This window comes from Scyliorhinus torazame, unplaced genomic scaffold (assembly GCF_047496885.1).
Source record: "Scyliorhinus torazame isolate Kashiwa2021f unplaced genomic scaffold, sScyTor2.1 scaffold_1239, whole genome shotgun sequence".
Lineage (NCBI taxonomy): Eukaryota > Metazoa > Chordata > Chondrichthyes > Carcharhiniformes > Scyliorhinidae > Scyliorhinus > Scyliorhinus torazame.
In genome coordinates, this window is record NW_027308966.1 from 7,998 (window position 1) to 29,947 (window position 21,950).

Here is a 21,950-nt window from a genome sequence, read left to right on the forward strand (position 1 = left end):
CATTTCGGATCATGCCCCACACTGGGTGGACTTGGAGATAGGGGAGGAAGCAGGAGGGCGCCCACCCTGGAGAATGGACATGGGACTAATGGCGGATGAGGGGGTGTGTCTAAGGGTGAGGGGATGTATTGAAAAGTATTTGGAACTCAATGACAATGGGGAGGTCCAGGTGGGAGTGGTCTGGGAGGCGTTGAAGGCGGTGGTTAGGGGGGAGCTGATATCAATAAGGGCACATAAAGGGAAGCAGGAGAGTAAGGAACGGGAGCGGTTGCTGCAAGAACTTTTGAGGGTGGACAGACAATATGCGGAAGCACCGGAGGAGGGATTGTACAGGGAAAGGCAAAGGCTGCATGTGGAATTTGACTTGCTGACTACAGGCACTGCAGAGGCACAATGGAGGAAGGCACAGGGTGTACAGTATGAATATGGGGAGAAGGCGAGCAGATTGCTGGCACACCAATTGAGGAAAAGGGGAGCAGCGAGGGAAATAGGGGGAGTGAGGGACGAGGAAGGAGAGATGGAGCGGGGAGCGGAGAGAGTGAATGAAGTGTTCAAGACATTTTATAAAAAATTATATGAAGCTCAACCCCCGGATGGGAGGGAGAGAATGATGGACTTTTTGGATTGGCTGGAAATTCCCAAGGTGAAAGAGCAGGAAAGGGTGGGACTGGGAGCACAGATCGAGGTAGAAGAAGTGGTGAAAGGAATCAGGAATATGCAGACGGGAAAGGCCCCGGGACCGGACGGATTCCCAGTTGAATTCTACAGAAAATATTTGGACTTGCTCGCCCCGGTACTGACGAGGACCTTTAACGAGGCAAAGGAAAGGGGACAACTGCCCCCGACTATGTCTGAAGCAACGATATCGCTTCTCTTAAAGAAGGAAAAGGACCCGCTACAATGCGGGTCCTACAGACCAATTTCCCTCCTAAATGTGGATGCCAAGGTCCTGGCCAAGGTAATGGCAATGAGAATAGAGGAATGTGTCCCGGGGGTGGTTCACGAGGACCAAACTGGGTTTGTGAAGGGGAGACAGCTGAACACGAATATACGGAGGCTGTTAGGGTTAATGATGATGGCCCCACCAGAGGGTGAAACGGAGATAGTAGTGGCGATGGATGCCGAGAAAGCATTCGATAGAGTGGAATGGGATTATTTGTGGGAGGTGTTGAGGAGATTTGGTTTTGGAGAGGGGTATGTTAGATGGGTGCAGCTATTGTATAGGGCCCTAGTGGCGAGTGTGGTCACGAATGGACGGGGATCGGCATATTTTCGGCTCCATAGAGGGACAAGGCAGGGATGTCCTCTGTCCCCATTACTGTTTGCACTGGCGATTGAGCCCCTGGCGATAGCGCTGAGGGGTTCCAAGAAATGGAGGGGAGTACTTAGGGGAGGAGAGGAACACCGGGTATCTTTGTATGCGGATGATTTGCTACTATATGTGGCGGATCCGGCGGAGGGGATGCCAGAAATAATGCGGATACTTGGGGAGTTTGGGGATTTCTCAGGGTATAAATTGAACATGGGGAAGAGTGAGCTGTTTGTGGTGCATCCAGGGGAGCAGAGTAGAGAAATAGAGGACCTACCGTTGAGGAAGGTAACAAGAGACTTTCGTTACCTGGGGATCCAGATAGCTAAGAATTGGGGCACATTGCACAGGCTAAATTTAACGCGGTTGGTGGAACAGATGGAGGATGATTTCAAGAGATGGGATATGGTAGCCCTGTCAATGGCAGGGAGGGTGCAGGCGGTTAAGATGGTGGTCCTCCCGAGATTCCTCTTTGTGTTTCAGTGCCTCCCGGTGGTGATCACGAAGGCTTTTTTTAAAAGGATAGAAAAGAGCATCATGGGTTTTGTTTGGGCCGGGAAGACTCCGAGAGTGAGGAAGGGATTCTTACAGCGCAGTAGGGATAGGGGGGGGCTGGCACTACCGAGCCTAAGTGAGTACTATTGGGCCGCTAATATTTCAATGGTGAGTAAGTGGATGGGAGAGGAGGAGGGAGCGGCGTGGAAGAGATTAGAGAGGGCGTCCTGTAGGGGGACTAGCCTGCAGGCTATGGTGACAGCCCCATTGCCGTTCTCACCGAGGAACTACACCACAAGCCCGGTGGTGGTAGCTACACTGAAGATTTGGGGACAGTGGAGACGACATAGGGGAAAGACTGGAGCATTGGGGGGGTCCCCGATAAGAAACAACCATAGGTTTGCACCGGGGGGAATGGATGGGGGATATGGAATGTGGCAAAGAGCAGGAATAACGCAACTGAAAGATCTATTTGTGGATGGGAAGTTCGCGAGTCTGGGAGCGCTGACCGAGAAATACGGGTTGCCCCAAGGGAATGCATTCAGGTATATGCAATTGAGGGCTTTTGCGAGGCAACAGGTGAGGGAATTTCCGCAGCTCCCGACACAAGAGGTGCAGGACAGAGTGATCTCAAAGAAATGGGTGGGGGATGGTAAGGTGTCAGATATATATAGGGAAATGAGGGACGAAGGGGAGACTATGGTGGATGAACTAAAAGGGAAATGGGAAGAAGAGCTAGGGGGGGAGATCGAGGAGGGGCTGTGGGCAGATGCCCTAAGCAGGGTAAACTCGTCGTCCTCGTGTGCCAGGCTAAGCCTAATTCAGTTTAAGGTATTACACAGGGCACATATGACTGGAACACGGATCAGTAAATTTTTTGGGGTGGAGGATAGGTGTGCGAGGTGCTCGAGAAGCCCAGCGAATCATACCCATATGTTTTGGTCATGCCCGGCACTACAGGGGTTTTGGATGGGGTGACAAAGGCGCTTTCAAAAGTAGTAGGAGTCCGGGTCGAACCAAGCTGGGGGTTGGCTATATTTGGGGTTGCACAAGAGCCGGGAGTGCGGGAGGCGAGAGAGGCCGATGTTTTGGCCTTTGCGTCCCTAGTAGCCCGGCGCAGGATATTGTTAATGTGGAAAGAAGCCAAGCCCCCGGGGGTGGAGACCTGGATAAATGACATGGCGGGGTTCATAAAGCTAGAGCGGATTAAGTTCGTCCTAAGGGGGTCGGCTCAAGGGTTCACCAGGCGGTGGCAACCGTTCGTCGAATATCTTGCGGATAGATAGATGGGGGGAAAAAAGAAGGCAGCAGCAGCGGCCCAGGATTTGGGGGGGGGGGGGGGGGTGGCGGGGGGGTGTAGCTTGTGACAAGGCAGTTGCCAATTAGGGCTAGTTTTCATTTTTGTTATTTAATATTTATTTATTTTTTGTTTTTTGTTTATATAAAATAGGTCATTGTTATCTGTGTTGTTATAATGTTGTGTAAAGGATGCACAATGTACTGTGTTGGTTGACCAAAAATTTTCAATAAAATATTTATTAAAAAAAAAAAGAAGGGTAGCAGGGATAATCCAGGGAATTATAGACCTGTGAGCTTGACGTCAGTGGTAGGCAAACTGTTGGAGAAGATACTGAGGGATAGGATCTATTCACATTTGGAAGAAAATAGACTTATCAGTGATAGGCAGCATGGTTTTGTGCAGGGAAGGTCACGTCTTACAAACCTAATAGAATTATTTGAGGAAGTGACAACGTTAATTGACGAGGGAAGGGCTGTAGTTGTCATATACATGGACTTCAGTAAGGCGTTTGATAAAGTTTCCCATGGCAGGTTGATGGAAAAAGTGAAGTTATATGGGGTTCAGGGTGTACTAGCTAGATGGATAAAGAACTGGCTGGGTAACAGGAGACAGAGAGTAGTGGTGGAAGGGAGTGTCTCAAAATGGAGAAAGGTGACTAGTGGTGTTCCTCAGGGATCCGTGCTCGGACCACTGTTGTTTGTGATATACATAAATGATCTGGACGAAGGTATGGGTGGTCTGATTAGCAAATTTGCAGATGGTACTAAGATTGGTGGAGTTGCAGATAGCGAGGAGGACTGTCAGAGAATACAGCAAAATAGAGGTAGATTGGAGAGTTGGGCAGAGAAATGGCAGATGAAGTTCAATCCAGGCAAATGCGAGGTGATGCATTTTGGAAGGTCTAATTCAAGAGCGGACTATACGGTCAATGGAAGAGTCCTGGGGAAAATTGATGTACAGAGAGATCTGGGAGTTCAGGTCCATTGTACCCTGAAGGTGGCAACGCAGGTCAATAGAGTGGTCAAGAAGGCATACAGCATGCTTGCCTTCATTGGACGGGGTATTGAGTACAAGAGTCGGCAGGTCATGTTACAGTTGTATAGGACTTTGGTTAGGCCACATTTGGAATACTGCGTGCAGTTCTGGTCGCCACATTACCAGAAGGATGTGGATGCTTTAGAGAGGGTGCAGAGGAGGTTCACCCGGATGTTGCCTGGTATGAAGGGTGCTAGATATGAAGAAAGGTTGAGTAGAGTAGGATTGTTTTCGTTGGAAAGACGGAGGTTGAGGGAGGGACCTGATTGAGGTCTACAAAATTCTGAGAGGTATGGACAGGGTGGACAGCAACAAGCTTTTTTCAAGAGTGGGGCTGTCAATTACAAGGGGTCACGATTTCAAGGTGAGAGGGGGAAAGTTTAAGGGAGATGTGCGTGAAAAGTTTTTTACGCAGAGGATGGTGGGTGCCTGGAATGCTTTGCCAGCGGAGGTGGTAGAGGCGGGCACGATAGCATCATTTAAGATGCATCTAGACAGATATATGAACGGGCGGGAAACAGAGGGAAGTAGATCCTTGGAAAACAGAAGCCAGGTTTAGATAAAGGATCTGGATCGGCGCAGACTGCGAGGGCCGAAGGGCCTGTTCCTGTGCTGTAATTGTCTTTGTTCTTGTTCATATAGCTTTGTAGATTTCTTCATTTAGATTTAGGGCCCGAATCTACTCTTTTTAAATAAATTTAGAGTACCCAATTCAATTTGTTTCCAATTGAGGGGCAATGTAGCATGGCCAATCACCTACCCTGCACATCTTTTGAGTTGTGGGGGTGAGACCCACACAGACACGGGGAGAATGTGCAAACTCCACACGCACAGTGGCCCAGGGCCGGGATTGAACCCAGGTCCTCGCCACCATGAGGCAGCAGTGCTAACCACTGTGCATTGTGCCACCCTGCCCTAGTTTACTTTGAAAACTAATTTATTTGGTTCTGGTTTTCATCCAATATCTTGTCCCTGTTTTGTACTTCGGAAGTGGTTAGGACCAACCTATCAAAATCTGTTGAAAGAGGCACTGAAACACGAACAATCATAGACAAGCAATTAAATATCCCACCAGCAAAACTTAGCAGCTGAAGTAAAAAAAGTTGTTTCTCACCTGATCAGCAAAGTAGATTTTCTGCTTCCCGTACACCTTTTCTTTTATTTTACCATCTTGAGTAAGTTGCTCAAGAGCTTTTACTGCAGCCTGCAACAAAAATTATGTGATGAAAAAAACAGCTGCAGCAAAGACTTAACAAGAACGGTTTCAATCCGGCACTGTGGCACGTACTGCTGCCTCACAGCGCCAGGGACCCGGGTTCAATTCTGGCCTTGGGTGGCTGTCTGCGTGGAGGTTGCACGTTCTCCCCGTGTCTGCGTGGGTTTCCTTCTCGTGCTCCGGTTTCCTCCCACTGTCCAAAGATATGCAGGTTAGGTGGATTGGCCATGATAAATTGTCCCTTAGTGTCCAGGGATGTGGCTAGCTTACAAGTTATGGGGGTAGGGTGGGGTGGACATGGGTAGAGTGCTTATTTAAAGGGTTGGTGCAGACTTGATGGGCTGAATGGCCTCCTTCTGCACTGTCGGGATTCTATGCTGATGTCAATGCCTCAGGCAAAGAGCAAATGGTTCTATCACTGATGGACAAAACTCAAATCACAAAGTAGGTATCAGAACATGCCACCAGTACTAAGGGCTGCAAGATCCCAGGAGGCTGCTGATACTAACTGAAAACCAAACCAATATTTTTTAAAAGCAGCAGCTTTTTAAAAAATTTGTTGACAGGATGTGGGAATCGCTGGCTCGGCCAGAATTAATTGCCCATCTCTAATTACCCTTAAGAAGGTGATGGGGAGCCGCCTGCTAGAGCTCTGCAGGTTATATGGTGTAAGTACACCCTCAGTGCTGTTAGGAAGGGTGTTCCAAGATTTTAACCCAACAACAGTGGAGAATGACGATATATTTCCAAGTCGGATGTTGCGTGACTTGGAGGGAATGTGCATCTGGTAGAGTTCCCATGCATCTGTTGCTCTGATCATTCTAGATGGTAGTGAATGTGGGTCTGGAAGGTGCTGTCAAAGTATCCTTGGTGAGTTCCCGCAGCGCATCTTGTAGCTGGTACTCATGGCTGCCTCTGGGTTTCTGGTGGAGAGAGTGAATGTTTAAGGTAGTGGATGGGTGTCAATCAATCTGGTCACTTTGACCTGGATGAAATGAAATGAAATGAAAATCGCTTATTGTCACGAGTAGGCTTCAATGAAGTTACAGTGAAAAGCCCCTAGTCGCCACATTCCGGCGCCTGTTCGGGGAGGCTGGTACAGGAATTGAACCCGCGCTGCTGGCCTGCCTTGGTCTGCTTTAAAAGCCAGCAATTTAGCCCAGTGAGCTAAACCAGCTGGAGTTCTGTTGGATCTGCACTCATCCAGACAAACATCTATTCACTTCTAATCCCCTCACTTCATATGTTACAAAAATCAATGCACAGCTCCTTCTTTATTACCACATCAAGTACCTGAGTGAGGGACTTCCGGTGGCGGCATATAGAGGGGAAGCCGCATGCTGGGTGGCTCCTGCTCGAGGCGTGTTTTTAGCAGTATTAAAGTCCATTCCTGGGGGCAATTTGCAAATGATTGAATGTAGGAAGATACAAGGAAGGTAAAAGATGTCAAAAGGATTAAGAAAAACAGCCGTGAAGAAGGGAAGGAGTGAGTGTTCACCGTCGAGTGAGGGGGCCAGCCAGGGAGCTAGCAAGATGGCGGAGGCTGGGCTGCCAGGTGCTGCTCACAGCAGAGAGGATGACTGAGGTGATGTCTTTGGAGCTGGAGAAGCAGTTTGCGAAGCACATGGAGGCGTTGAGGAAGGAGATGGCGGTGGCTTTGAAGACGTTGGCAAAAGCGGCAATTGCCCCGGTGAGAGTAGCTGTGGCGAAGAGGTGAGGGAACAGGGCGAGAGGATGAAGGGAGTGGAGGGGGCAATGTCGCAGCACAGCGATCAGCTCACCTCGATGCGGGATGACCTTTGGAGGGTGGTCGACGCCAATCAGGGGCTTCGAGCAAAGTTGGGGGGCCTGGAGAACCGCTCGAGGTGGCAAAATTTGAGGATTGTGGGCTTGCCTGAGGGGGTGGAGGGCTCAAGACCGATGAAGTACTTCGCCAAGATGTTGGCGGAACTGATGGGGGAGGGCGAGGAGCCTCCCGGTATGAACTGGACCGAGCCCATTGGTCGCGGAGGCCGAAGCCAAAGTGGTGCAGTGGGCTGGTGCTAGAGTTCACATATATCAGGATGTGACGGTGGAGCTTGTAAAGAGGCGAGCGGCTTTCGGCCGAGTGAAGACTGCATTATACAACAGCGGGCTGCAATTTGGTGTGGTGTATCCAGCAAAGCTGAAGGTGCCTTACAACGCCAGAGATTTCTACTTGGAGACGGTGGAGGCAGAAGGTTTGGGACAGAAGTGAAGACTGGAACTGAAGAGGGGCTGTGGACTGTGAATGGGAAGTTGGGAGAGTGTATAAATGTTATGTTTTTTTTAAAATTTAGAATACACAATTATTTTTTTTTCCAATTAAGGGACAATTTAGTGTGGCCAATCCACCTACCCTGCACATCTTTGGGTTGTGGGGGCGAAACCCACGCAGACACAGGGAGAATGTGCAAACTGCACACGGACAGTGACCTAAATGTTATGTTTTTTGACCTACATTGATATTTATTTACTTCACACTGTTATAGAGGTTAAGTGTTCATTCTTTGTTGCGACGGTTTTATGTTACTTTATTGAGATGTTTGGGTTTGATTGTTTTCCTGGGACTGGGCGGGAGGGACTCACTTGAGAGTGAAGAACGAGGTGAAGCGTAGGAAGGGCTGGGTCGGGCAGCACGGTGGCGCAATGAGTAGCACTGCAGTCTCACGCCGCTGAGGTCCCAGGTTCGATCCCAGCTCTGGGTCACTGTCTGTGTGGCGTTTGCACGTTCTCCCCGTGTTTGTATGGGTTTCGTCCCCACAACCCAGAAAAATAAGATGTACAGGGTAGGTAGATTGGCCACTCTAATTTTCCCCTTAATTGGAAAACTGAATTGGATATGCTAAATTTATAAAGGAAAAGGAAGGGCTGGGTCAGCCAGGTGTTTCATTTGGGATTTGACGGAAGGGCTCGAGGGATAGCGGTATTGGTTAGCAAAAGAGTACGATTCCAGATGGAGAAAGTGGTTGCAGACCAGGGAGGCAAGTATGTGATAGTGACAGGGGCATTGGAGGAGAGGCTGGTGGCGCTGGTAAGCGTGTATGATCCCAGCTGTGAAGAAGGTATGTGGTGCCATCCCCGACTTGGATTCACACGAATTGATAGCGGGTGGAGACTGGAACTTGGTGCAGGAGCTGAGACTTGATAGGTCACGGCCACGCTCGCTTGACCCTTCAGGGTGGGGGGGGCGAAGATGTTGGCTGAACTAATGGCGGAAATGGGAGGGGCTGACCCTTGGAGGTTTCTGCACCCGGGGGAGCGGGAGTGCTCTTTTTTTCTCCTCAGTCCATAAGGTTTATTCACGGATTGACATTTTTGTGGTGGGGAAGGCGCTGTTGGCTTGGGTTAAGGGTTCGGAATATTCGGCAATTGCGATATAGGATTATGCGCCGCATTGGGTGGATATAGTGTTGGAGAGGGGGGCAGTGCAGAGGCCGGGGTGGAGATTAGATGTGGGGCTGTTGGAGGACCAAGGGTTCTGTGATATGTTTGGGAAAGTAATCACGGAATAAGTGGGGTTCAATTGTACGGGGGAGGTTTCGCAGGCGGTGGTTTGGGAAGCTCTAAAGGCAGTGGTGAGGGGGGAGGTGATCTCGATTAAGGCAAAGGTGAATAAGGAGGAGAGGGTGGAGCGTCAAAGGGTAATAGATGAGATGTTGGAGGTAGAGAGGAGTTATGAAGAAGACGGGGATCCAGCGAAGTTGGAAAAGAGGATGGAGTTAAAGGCAAGTTTTGACCGGCTATGTAAAATTATCACCAAACAATAAACATATTGAAACCATAACAAAGATATATCGCTTTGAGTGATCTTTCAGAGTCAGTTCTCACTTCAGATTTGACAGCATTGGGCCACATACTATACCCTACCAGCCAGTGATTGCAAAACTCAAACCACAGTGTCCAGTATTAAATGTGATTCAGCAGCAGAGCAACATTTGCTAAATAATCCTCCATGTGCGAAGAACTATGCTGACAATCAATTTTAAGATTTCCAGGGTGTACACAGTGTAACACATTTGCATGTACTGGAAGCTACATACATTAATACACAGGTCCCGCTATTCGCAAATAGAAAGAACATATAACCTATTGTCCCTGTTTCAGCTAAACAAAACAAGGACAGCCATTTCCTGGTTCATTCCTTGGATAAATCATCATTCCTCATTCCCAGTCAAGCTGCCTGGTTTAAATTTAAAACAATACTTGGACATTAACTGTCAGTCACCAGTAAATGGTGCTTTCTCCATGGCAACGCCTCCACCAATCAGAGTCCACTTGCCAACCAAGTGGACTCTCTTCTCAAACAGTACAGGTTTGTTGATTCCCTTGCATTGTATTCTTACAAATGTTGAGTGCAAGGAGCTTAGGGAAAAAAAATCTTTTTTTTAGTAATATTCATTAAATGACTAATATATAATATACACACACATAAAATGCCTTTAAATTCCTATAGTTTCAATTAAAACACATCATCCAGAATACAAACCTTTTTACTTGTAAATTTAATCGAACATTCAAAAGGGTTTCAGAATGTATCTGGAACGGAAGAATGTGCAGTTACAGGAAGAAAAGTGGGGAAGAATTCTAGGTAAGTTGCTCATTCGGAGAGCCGGTGCAGACACAACAGGCCAAACGTTCTGGGTAGTAACAATTTTGAGATGTGTGCTGAATTGATTGCATTGTTTTTAAAAAGTCAGCAAGATATCGATTTAGTACATATTGCCTACCTAGACTTTCAAGCAGCTTTTTAAAGAGTACAGAAACTGAAAACATTTTAAACAATGTTCAATAGATTGTAGAAAAGTATCTTTCACTAAAAAGAACAAACTTTTGGTTTAACATCAGAAGAAAAAGAAAGGAATCCCCACTAAAGGAGGGAAAAGAAGAATGTCTATAAAATAAAAACATCATAATGAATAGACAAGATACATTTCAAAAGGAAGAATTTTGTCTGATCAAACTTACATTTTTTGAGGTGGTAACAGAACAGACAAAATACAGTAAATGCAATTTATCTGGATTATCAAAAGGCCATCAATAATGTGCTCTTAATAGGTTAATGAATACGGTTAGAGTGTACGGAATCAGGGAACAAGTGGCAGAATGAATTGTTCGTGTATATGCTCGAAAGCAGAGAGTGGGAGCAAAATGTTGTAATTCAGAAATAGTAGAAGGTGAGAAGCAGTGTTCCACAGGTAGCTGTGCTAGAACCACTGTTGTCACAATGACTTGGATTTTGGAATCAAAAATATAACTTTTAAATTTGCAGTGACATTAAATCGGTTGGCAGGGACATAGTCAATACTGAGGAGGACTGCAACAAATGAATAAACGTGCAGCATGGGCAAATGAAGTTCCACATAAATGTGAAGTAGTACATTTTGATAGAAAGAATAGGGAAGTCACTTGTTACTTAGGTGAGAGTCTAAGTGGGGTATAGAAACAAAGGAATCTGCAACAAAAAACACAATCACTAAAGGTTAAGTCACAGGTTAGCAAAGCCACAAAAAGTGCATACTAAGAACTGGGCTTTATTTCTGTAGGAGTAGAATTGTAAAGTAGGGAGGTTATGCTCAACCTGTATCGAACATTGGTTATGTTAAATCCTCAGTTTCTTTACCCGTCAGTCTGGCCTCAATAAAAGTCGAGATGGATTTGCAGGTACAACATTAGTTATTTTATTCAGCTTGCAAGCTTTCTCAGTTCACAGCAGTACAGAATGCGTCTCACTCTCTGTACTTCCAGAATCAAGTGCCTTTATCAAGCAAAGAGCTCTGTACTGATACATTCAAATGGCATCAAGTTTCACATACTCGACGCCCATAGGTCATCCTATGTCCCTCCTGACCCGTTTGATCTATTCTGATTGGCTCACTTCCAATCCCTTCCTCTGGCCCTTATTATTCAGCATCACTCTCGTAGACACACCTCTTCCTGCTTTTCCATGCGGTCTGAAATCCTTTGTCTGTGAACTAACCAGAATCAAAGTGGCCTATTTCTACATTACATTAGCTAATATTTCTAAAGTAACTATTTTATATCACATTCGTCAGTTAGACCACACTTAGAAAGAGTACTGCATGTAGTTCTGAGTGCTATATTATAAAATGGATAAGAGGCACTGGAAAGGGTGCATAAAAGATTGACAATATGTCATGATAGGGAGATATTAGGAACTTTGGTCCAGAAATGCGGTCCATGATGTAGCAGGCAATTTAAGAGTTAAACAGACTGAGGGAAAAGACTGCTAGCAGCAGTCAGAGGGATACGCCCACAGCCTGAGTCACCTTGTCCCATTCAGATGGAACCTCATTAACGGGAATACACAGGCTGCCCTGGTTCAGCCAGGATGATCCACTCAAGATCCATTGCCATTCAGGACAACCTTGTTTGACCAGCATTGGCCTGTCACAGAGTGTGATGACCTATTTGTCCTATTTGGAAGGTGAGTTGCATATAAATGGCACAGCTCTGTTCTTTTGGAAAAACAAAAGTGGGTAATCAGCCACGGTAACGATAATGGATTCAAGTCTGGCTGATGGGGTGGGTGGAGGAGAGCGCAAGAGAGAGATAGAGAGAGAGATAGAGATAGAGAGAGAAAAAAAGAGAGAGAGGGACACAGAGAGAGAGAATGAATTTTGGTGTGTCCAGTTTTGGTCTTCTTACATTGTGGGTGGAATGGAAAAGGTGCAAAAGAGGGCCACAAGATTATCTTCTAGTCTAAAGCACCTTAATAACCAAGATGGGCTTGAAGTACTTGGATTCCACACTTGGCAAAATGTAGACATTGGAGTGATTGTAATTTATAAAATGGTAAAGGGGTTGTGTTTGCAGGAACAGTTTGTTTCAACAAAATAAAATAGATAAAATCAGAATGTCCAATTCACCTAACAGCACGTCTTTCGGGATTTGTGGGAGGAAACCGGAGCACCCGGAGGAAACCCACGCAAACACGGGGAGAACGTGCAGACTCCGCACAGACAGTGACCCAAGCCAGGAATCGAACCTGGGACCCTGGCGCTTGAAGCACCGTGCCGCCCATTTCTGGCTGTGGCAGAGATCAGCTAAACCAAAAGAAAATAACTCGGTAAATAGATTCCATAACATTAATCATGGCCACGGTATTCCACTGAACTAGTTTCATTCTCCTTAATGTGTTGAATAGAAATGTTCCTATTTTTCCCAAATTGGGCTAGCTTTTTAGCTTCGCCCAGATTACATGGCTTTGGGTGGGGAATGTATGCATCGTAATACAAAAGGTACAGGCTTTATAGGGCAGACTGGATAGACCAGTGGGCCCTGCTCAGCTCATATGCTCATTTCAAAAGAACGGACATGCCAAAGGGACACAAGTCTTTGGCTTGAGCAGTCCCCGGGGTAATTATATTCCTCAGAAATTCTCGAGTCTCATATAGACACATTATTTTAAATTAACAGAGACTGAAACAGCAACTCAAAACAATCTTACTGTCTTTCCAAAACCATATTCGCGCTGGAGATTTCCAAAAACATCTTGTGCACTGTACGGTCGATTCTGGTCATTCAAATACTTCAAAATAACAGAAGCAGCTAAAAAATAAATTTTTTAAAAATTCAATTTAAATGCTATAATTTCCTGATGTTCAAAAATTCCCTATTCCCTATCACAAAACTCACTCGATCCATATTTTTTTTAACCTTCATAGGATCAGAAGTGAGACGCTCACTTTGGATTCATTATAAATCACATGAATATTCCCCAATATCAATTTGCAATTATTTTTTGCTCGACATTTGATACAATCTATATTTAGTACAAGTTTGCAACCACCTGCACCCAGAGTTAGAGTGGGTGATGCATCTTAGCCACTTCCTAATGTCCCATCATTACAGATGCCAGGCTTCAGCCGATTTGATTCACTTCAGATGAAAAAGAAACGGCATACAACATCTCTGCAGTACTTGCGCCAGAACTAACCACACTTCTAACCGAGTAGTTCCAGTACAGCCACAGCACTGATGTGTACTCAACAATGTTGAAAACTGCCTGCCCTGTCCACTAAATGCAGGACAAATACAATCCAACTAATTACCACCCTGAAGTGTTGGGTACTCTGCTACACAGACGAACCAACACGGTTGCGAATGGTACAACTCGGTTTGATTTCAAACAACTATTTACGGTTGTATACTGTTTACTGAGGTTCGATCATAACCTTTGAATCTGTGGACCTACTCCTAATTCTATCTTGTAGGGGCACTCAGCACATGGTGGATGTCTGAGTGGCTTGCTATGAGCTCTGTGCCCTGAGCTGTCTCGTCCTCGAGTGCCCAGGATGTATCGTGTTCCCTGTTCTGTACTGTGTATGCTCTTGCCTGTAATTGGCTGTCGTGTTGTTTGTGTGTTGATTGGTCCGTTGATCTGTCCATCAGTATGTATGTATGTATGTGCTATGATGTTTACCTGGATATCATGACACACCCCACTTTGAGGAAGTGACAAAGTTAATTGATGAGGGAAGGGCTGTAGATGTCATATACATGGACTTCAGTAAGGCGTTTGATAAAGTTTCCCATGGCAGGTTGATGGAAAAAGTGAAGTCGTATGGGGTTCAGGGTGTACTAGCTAGATGGATAAAGAACTGGCTGGGCAACAGGAGACAGAGAGTAGTGGTGGAAGGGAGTGTCTCAAAATGGAGAAAGGTGACTAGTGATGTTCCACAGGGATCCGTGCTCGGACCACTGTTGTTTTTGATATACATAAATGATCTGGAGGAAGGTATAGGTGGTCTGATTAGCAAGTTTGCAGATGATACTAAGATTGGTGGAGTTGCAGATAGCGAGGAGGACAGTCAGAGAATACAGCAAAATATAAATAGATTGGAGAGTTGGGCAGAGAAATGGCAGATGGAGTTCAATCCAGGCAAATGCGAGGTGATGCATTTTGGAAGATCTAATTCAAGAGCGGACTATACGGTCAATGGAAGAGTCCTGGGGAAAACTGATGTACAGAGAGATCTGGGAGTTCAGGTCCATTGTACTCCGAAGGTGGTAACGCAGGTCGATAGAGTGGTCAAGAAGGCATACAACATGCTTGCCTTCATTGGACGGGGTATTGAGTACAAGAGTCGGCAGGTCATGTTACAGTTGTATAGGACTTTGGTTAGGCCATATTTGGAATACTGCGTGCAGTTCTGGTCGCCACATTACCAGAAGGATGTGGATGCTTTAGAGAGGGTGCAGAGGAGGTTCACCAGGATGTTGCCTGGTATGGAGGGTGCTAGCTATGAAGAAAGGTTGAGTAGAGTAGGATTGTTTTCGTTGGAAAGACGGAGGTTGAGGGGGGACCTGATTGAGGTCTACAAAATTATGAGAGGTATGGACAGGGTGGATAGCAACAAGCTTTTTCCAAGAGTGGGGCTGTCAATTACAAGGGGTCACGATTTCAAGGTGAGAGGGGGAAAGTTTAAGGGAGATGTGCGTGGAAAGTTTTTTACGCAGAGGGTGGTGGGTGCCTGGAACGCTTTGCCAGCGGAGGTGGTAGAGGCGGGCACAATAGCATCATTTAAGATGCATCTAGACAATATATGAATGGGCGGGGAACAGAGTGAAGTAGATCCTTGGAAAATAGGCGACAGGTTTAGATAAAGGATCTGGATCGGCGCAGGCTGGGAGGGCCGAAGGGCCTGTTCCTGTGCTGTAATTTTCTTTGTTCACTTTCTGAGCCACTGTTGGCCTGTCCAAGAACAGACCCTGACTTTGTTAAGTATACACTTCAAACTCCTCCCTGCTGCACTTTCCATTTCACACTCATGGCACTAACATCACTGGTTGGATCAAACATTGTCCGGAAGGCTCTAGAAAATGCCATGAAACAATCCTAAATGTCTGTCTTTATCCGCTTCACCAATGTCATGTCTTAGGTGGAAAGAACACCTAAAATCATAGATTTAGCTGCAGGGATCATGTCATTTAATCTGCCAAATTGGTCCGTTCTGACCGCGTGCTATCTGACCTTGCTGGACCTGCACCATATGGAGCAGGTCCCACCAGCCCAGCATCTGCAGGTATTCAATCCATTATTATTATGGAAGGGATCACCACTAAACATTGGCTTTGTCGACCAAACAACCCATGAACACATTTTTAAAAGTTTATCTTTCCGACATCACAAGTGACTCGTACACATTTAAATATTCTCAACTTTAAAACTACAGTATTTGAACAAAACACAAAAAATTAAGTCTTAATATTGTTATACAAACTGCCAGAATCTGTTTGAATGTTTGATATACTTCCAAAACGACCTTACACAGTTGACTGAGATAGAGGCAGATATGAAATGAAATGAAAATCGCCGATTGTCACAAGTAGGCTTCAATGAAGTTACTGTGAAAAGCCCCTAGTCGCCACATTCCGGTGCCTGTTCGGGGAGGCTGGCACGGGAATTGAACCCGCGCTGCTGGCCTACCTTGGTCTGCTTTAAAAGCCAGCTATTTAGCCCTTTGCTAAACCAGCCCCTCCAGATAGTGGACATTGAGACAGATAGTGGACATTGTCGAGTTTGTGGTTCCTGTCTGTGGACATTGTACATAGATACATAGAAGATAGGAGCAGGAGGAGGCCTTTTGGCCCTTCGAGCCTGCTCCGCCATTCATCACCATCATGGCTGATCATCCAACTCAATAGCCTAATCCTGCTTTCTCCCCATAGCCTTTGATACCATTCTCCTCAAGTGCTATATCCAGCCACCTCTTGAATATATTCATTGTTTTTGCATCAACTACTTCCCGTGGTAATGAATTCCACAGGTTCACCACTCTTTGGTGAAGAAATGTCTCCTTCATCCCTGTCCAAGGTGGTTTACCCTGAATCCTCAGACTGTGACACCTGGTTCTGGACACACCCACCATCGGGAACATCTTCCCTGCATCTACCATGTCTAGTCCTGTTAGAATTTTATAAGTCTCTATGAGATCCCCCCTCATTCTTCTGAACTCCAGCGAGAACAATCCTAACCTAGTTAATCTCATATGACAGTCCCGCGATCCCTAGAATCAGTCTGGTAAATCTTTAGCTGCACTCCCTCGAGAGCAAGAAGATCCTTCCTCAGAAAAGGAGACCAAAACTACACACAATATTTTAGGTGTGGCCTCACCAAGGCCCTGTATAATTGCAGCAACACATCCCTGCTCCTGTACTCGAAACCTCTTGCAATGAAGGCCGATATACCATTAGCCTTCTTTACCACCTGCTGCATCTGCATGATTACCTTCAGCAACCAGTGCACAAGAACACCCAGGTCTTGCTGCACACTCCTTTTCCAATTTACAACCGTTCAGGTAACCTGCCTTCCTGTTTTTGCTTCCAAAGTGAATAACCTCACACTTATCCAAATTATACTGCATCTGCCATTGGTTTGCCCACTTGCCCAACCTGTCCAAATCATGCTGTAGGATCCCTGCATCCTCGTCAGTTCGCACGCCCACACAACTTGGTATCATCTGCAAACTTTGTGATGTTATATTTTGTTCCCTTATCCAAATCATTAATATATATTATGAATAGATTATCATAGAATTTACAGGGCAGAAGGAGGCCATTCAGCCCATCGAGTCTGCACCGGCTCTTGGAAAGAGCACCCTACCCAAGCCCACACCTCCACCCTATCCCCATAACCCAGTAACCCCACCCAACACTAAGGGCAATTTTGGACACTAAGGGGAATTTATCATGGCCAATCCACCTAACCTGCACATCTTTGGACTGTGGGAGGAAACCGGAGCACCCGGAGGAAACCCACGCACACACGGGGAGGACGTGCAGACTCCGCACAGTCAGTGACCCAAGCCGGAATCGAACCTGGGACCCTGGAGCTGTGAAGCAATTGTGCTACCACAATGCTACCGTGCTGCCCCAGCACCAATCCCTGTGGTACACCACTGGTCACTGCCTGCCAATTTGAAAAGGACCCATTGTAGAGTTTGTGGCTCCTGTCTGTGGACTGAATTAGTTATTGGGCGAGGGCCGGGTGCGGTTCCCTGTGCCAGGGTCCGGGATTCTGAGCCTGGCCGGGATTTGCCAAACGGACTTGGTTAAAGTTTATGAACCTGCAACAGTTTTAAAAGTGATTTTATTTATATAACAAAATGTTCAAAAAAATTCTCTGGTCAGGAATTCGCGATTGGGGAAGGAACGCGGCAAAAACATCAGACCCCCCCCAACCCGGGCCGACCCCCCCCCCCCAACACCCGGACCGACCCCCCCCAAAACACCCGGACCGACCCCCCCCCCCCCCCCCAACCCCCAAACCGACCCCCCCCCCCCCCCAACACCCGGACCGACCCCCCCCCCCCAACACCCGGACCGACCCCCCCCCCCCCCAACACCCGGACCGACCCCCCCCCCCCCCAACACCCGGACCGACCCCACCCCCCAGACACCCGGACCGACCCCCCCCCCCCAACCCGGACCGACCCCCCCCCCCCAACCCGGACCGAACCCCCCCCCCCAAACACCCGGACCGACCCCCCCCAACCCGGACCGACCCCCCCCCCCCAAACACCCGGACCGACCCCCCCCCCCCCAACCCCCAAACCGACCCCCCCCCCCCCAACACCCGGACCGACCCCCCCCCCCCAACACCCGGACCGACCCCCCCCCCCAACAGCCGGACCGACCCCACCCCCCAGACCGACCCCCCCCCCAAACACCTGGACCCCCCCCCCCCAAACACCCGGACCGACCCCCCCCCAAACACCCGGACCGACCCCCCCCCCCCAACCCCCAAACCGACCCCCCCCCCCCCCCCAACACCCGGACCGACCCCCCCCCCAACACCCGGACCGACCCCCCCCCCCCCCAACACCCGGACCGACCCCCCCCCCCCCAACACCCGGACCGACCCCCCCCCCCCAACACCCGGACCGACCCCACCCCCCAGACCGACCCCCCCCCCAAACACCCGGACCGACCCCCCCCCCAAACACCCGGACCGACCCCCCCCCAAACACCCGGACCGACCCCCCCCCCAAACACCCGGACCGACCCCCCCCCCCAAACACCCGGACCGACCCCCCCCCCCAAACACCCGGACCGACCCCCCCCCCAAACACCCGGACCGACCCCCCCCCCCCCAAACACCCGGACCGACCCCCACCCCCCAAACACCCGGACCGACCCCCCCCCAAACACCCGGACCGACCCCCCCCCCAACCCGGACCGACCCCCCCCCCCCAAACACCCGGACCGACCCCCCCCCCCCAAACACCCGGACCGACCCCCCCCCCCCCAAACACCCGGACCGACCCCCCCCCCCCCAAACACCCGGACCGACCCCCCCCCCCCCCCAAACACCCGGACCGACCCCCCCCCCCCCAAACACCCGGACCGACCCCCCCCCCCCCCAAACACCCGGACCGACCCCCCCCCCCCCCCCAAACACCCGGACCGAACCCCCCCCCCAACCCGGACCGAACCCCCCCCCCAAACACCCGGACCGACCCCCCCCCCAAACACCCGGACCGACCCCCCCCCCCAAACACCCGGACCGACCCCCACCCCCCAAACACCCGGACCGACCCCCCCCCCAAACACCCGGACCGACCCCCCCCAACCCGGACCGACCCCCCCCCCCCAAACACCCGGACCGACCCCCCCCCCCCAAACACCCGGACCGAACCCCCCCCCAAACACCCGGACCGAACCCCCCCCCCAACCCGGACCGAACCCCCCCCCCAAACACCCGGACCGACCCCCCCCCCAAACACCCGGACCGACCCCCCCCCCCCCAAACACCCGGACCGACCCCCACCCCCCAAACACCCGGACCGACCCCCCCCAACCCGGACCGACCCCCCCCCCCCAAACACCCGGACCGACCCCCCCCCCCCAACCCCCAAACCGACCCCCCCCCCCCCAACACCCGGACCGACCCCCCCCCCCCAACACCCGGACCGACCCCACCCCCCAGACCGACCCCCCCCCCAAACACCTGGACCCCCCCCCCCAAACACCCGGACCGACCCCCCCCCAAACACCCGGACCGACCCCCCCCAAACACCCGGACCGACCCCCCCCCCCCCAAACCGACCCCCCCCCCCCAACACCCGGACCGACCCCCCCCCCCCCCAACACCCGGACCGCCCCCCCCCCCAACACCCGGACCGACCCCCCCCCCCCCCAAACACCCGGACCGACCCCCCCCCCCCCAAACACCCGGACCGACCCCCCCCCCCCAAACACCCGGACCGACCCCCCCCCCCCCAAACACCCGGACCGACCCCCCCCCCCCCAAACACCCGGACCGACCCCCCCCCCCCAAATACCCGGACCGACCCCCCCCCCCCAAACACCCGGACCGACCCCCCCCCCCCCAAACACCCGGACCGACCCCCCCCCCCAAACACCCGGACCGACCCCCCCCCCCCCAAACACCCGGACCGACCCCCCCCCCCCCAAACACCCGGACCGACCCCCCCCCCCCCCAAACACCCGGACCGACCCCCCCCCCCCCCCAAACACCCGGACCGACCCCCCCCCCCCCCCAAACACCCGGACCGACCCCCCCCCCCCCCAAACACCCGGACCGACCCCCCCCCCCCCCCCAAACACCCGGACCGACCCCCCCCCCCCAAACACCCGGACCGACCCCCCCCCCAAAAACACCCGGACCGACCCCCCCCCCCCCCAAACACCCGGACCGACCCCCCCCCCCCAAAAACACCCGGACCGACCCCCCCCCCCCCAAACACCCGGACCGACCCCCCCCCCCAACACCCGGACCGACCCCCCCCCCCCCCAACACCCGGACCGACCCCCCCCCCAACACCCGGACCGACCCCCCCCCCAACACCCGGACCGACCCCACCCCCCAGACACCCGGACCGACCCCCCCCCCCCAAAAACACCCGGACCGACCCCCCCCCCCCAAAAACACCCGGACCGACCCCCCCCCCCCCCCAAAAACACCCGGACCGACCCCCCCCCCCCCAAAAACACCCGGACCGACCCCCCCCCCCCAAAAACACCCGGACCGACCCCCCCCCCCCAAAAACACCCGGACCGACCCCCCCCCCCCCCAAAAACACCCGGACCGACCCCCCCCCCCCAAAAACACCCGGACCGACCCCCCCCCCCCCCAAAAACACCCGGACCGACCCCCCCCCCCCCCCCAAAAACACCCGGACCGACCCGACCCTAAACCGGACAAACTAACCCGCACCGTCCCGGCGCCCGCTCATGGCAGCTGCTGGGGGGGGGGGGTGGACGGTTTTTCGGTGGAGCCAAATTTCGCGCCGTTTTACAGCGCATGCGCATGAAGACGAGACCAGCTTCTGGAGGCGAGGTCAGGTCTGAAGGGGGAGGGATCGGGTTCCAGGGGGCGGGGTCAGGTTTCAGGGGGCGGGGCCAGGTTCCAGGGGGCGGGGCCAGGTTTCAAGGGCCGGGTCAGGTTCCAGGGGGCGGGGTCAGGTTCCAGGGGGCGGGGTCAGGTTCCAAGGGGCGGGGTCAGGTTCCAAGGGGCGGTGTCAGGTCTGAAGGGGGAGGAATCAGGATCCAGGGGGCGGGATCAGGTTCCAGGGGGCAGGGTCAGGGTCTAGGGGGCGGGGTCAGGGTCTAGGGGGCGGGGTCAGGTTCCAGGGGGCGGGGTCAGGTTCCAGGGGGCGGGGTCAGGTTCCAGGGGGCGGGGTCAGGTTCCAGGGGGCGGGGTCAGGTTCCGGGGGCAGGGCCAGGTTCCAAGGGGCAGGGTCAGGTTTGAAGGGGAGGGATCAGGTTCCAGGGGGCGGGGTCAGGTTTCAGGGATGGGGTCAGGTTCCAGGGGGCAGGGTCATGTTTGAAGGGGAGGGGTCAGGTTTGAAGGGGAGGGGTCAGGTTCCAGGTGGCGAGGTCAGGTTTCAGGGGTGGGGTCAGGTTTGAAGGGGAGGGGTCATGTTTGAAGGGGGAAGGGTCAGGTTCCAGGGGGTGGGGTCAGGTTTCTGGGGCAGGGTCAGGTTTCAGGGACGGGGTCAGGTTCCAGGGGGCGGGGTCATGTTTGAAGGGGAGGGGTCAGGTTTGAAGGGGGAAGGGTCAGGTTCCAGGGGGCGGGGTCAGGTTTCTGGGGCAGGGTCAGGTTTCAGGGGTGGGGTCAGGTTCCGGGAGATGGGGCGAACGGCCCGAGTCTGGGTCACCCTGACCGACACCCCGGGGACTGCAGTGGTCAAGGCGGCAGTTCATCACCTGCTGAAGGGCAACTAGGGATGGGCAATAATTGCTGACCTGGCCAAAGATGCCCACATCCCGGGAATGCCCCCTGGAAAGGACCCGTGAAACCCCACATGAAGCGGGACCATTGTCGACCCAGTCATTCCCATGGATGAAGTGGAGCTGCCGAGGGGCAGCCCCTGGTGCTCCTGGCACCAGGTGCAGTTTTCCAACTTCTTGATCTCCATGGCTGGGCCACCACACGTAGTACCGGGCCAACATTTTCATTTTGGAGACACCTGGGTGTCCGCTGTGAAGGTCCTGCAATATCGCTCCCTGGCCATATTTGAGGATGTCCACCCAGGAATCCCACAGGATATTGTCCACCACACGGAGTTCCACTACTTTTGTGGTAA

The 21,950-nt window shown here is 51.6% G+C and overlaps 1 long non-coding RNA gene across 1 annotated transcript; it reads right to left on the bottom strand.

The window, feature by feature from the left end:
* Positions 1 to 5,253: 5,253 nt before the first annotated feature.
* Positions 5,254 to 20,658, bottom strand: LOC140407159 (uncharacterized). Its single transcript, XR_011939494.1, has 3 exons — positions 20,573 to 20,658; positions 12,845 to 12,945; positions 5,254 to 5,343 (listed from the first exon to the last, which is right to left on the bottom strand). It is a non-coding gene; the product is annotated as an uncharacterized lncRNA (long non-coding RNA).
* Between the last annotated feature and the right edge of the window lie 1,292 nt (positions 20,659 to 21,950).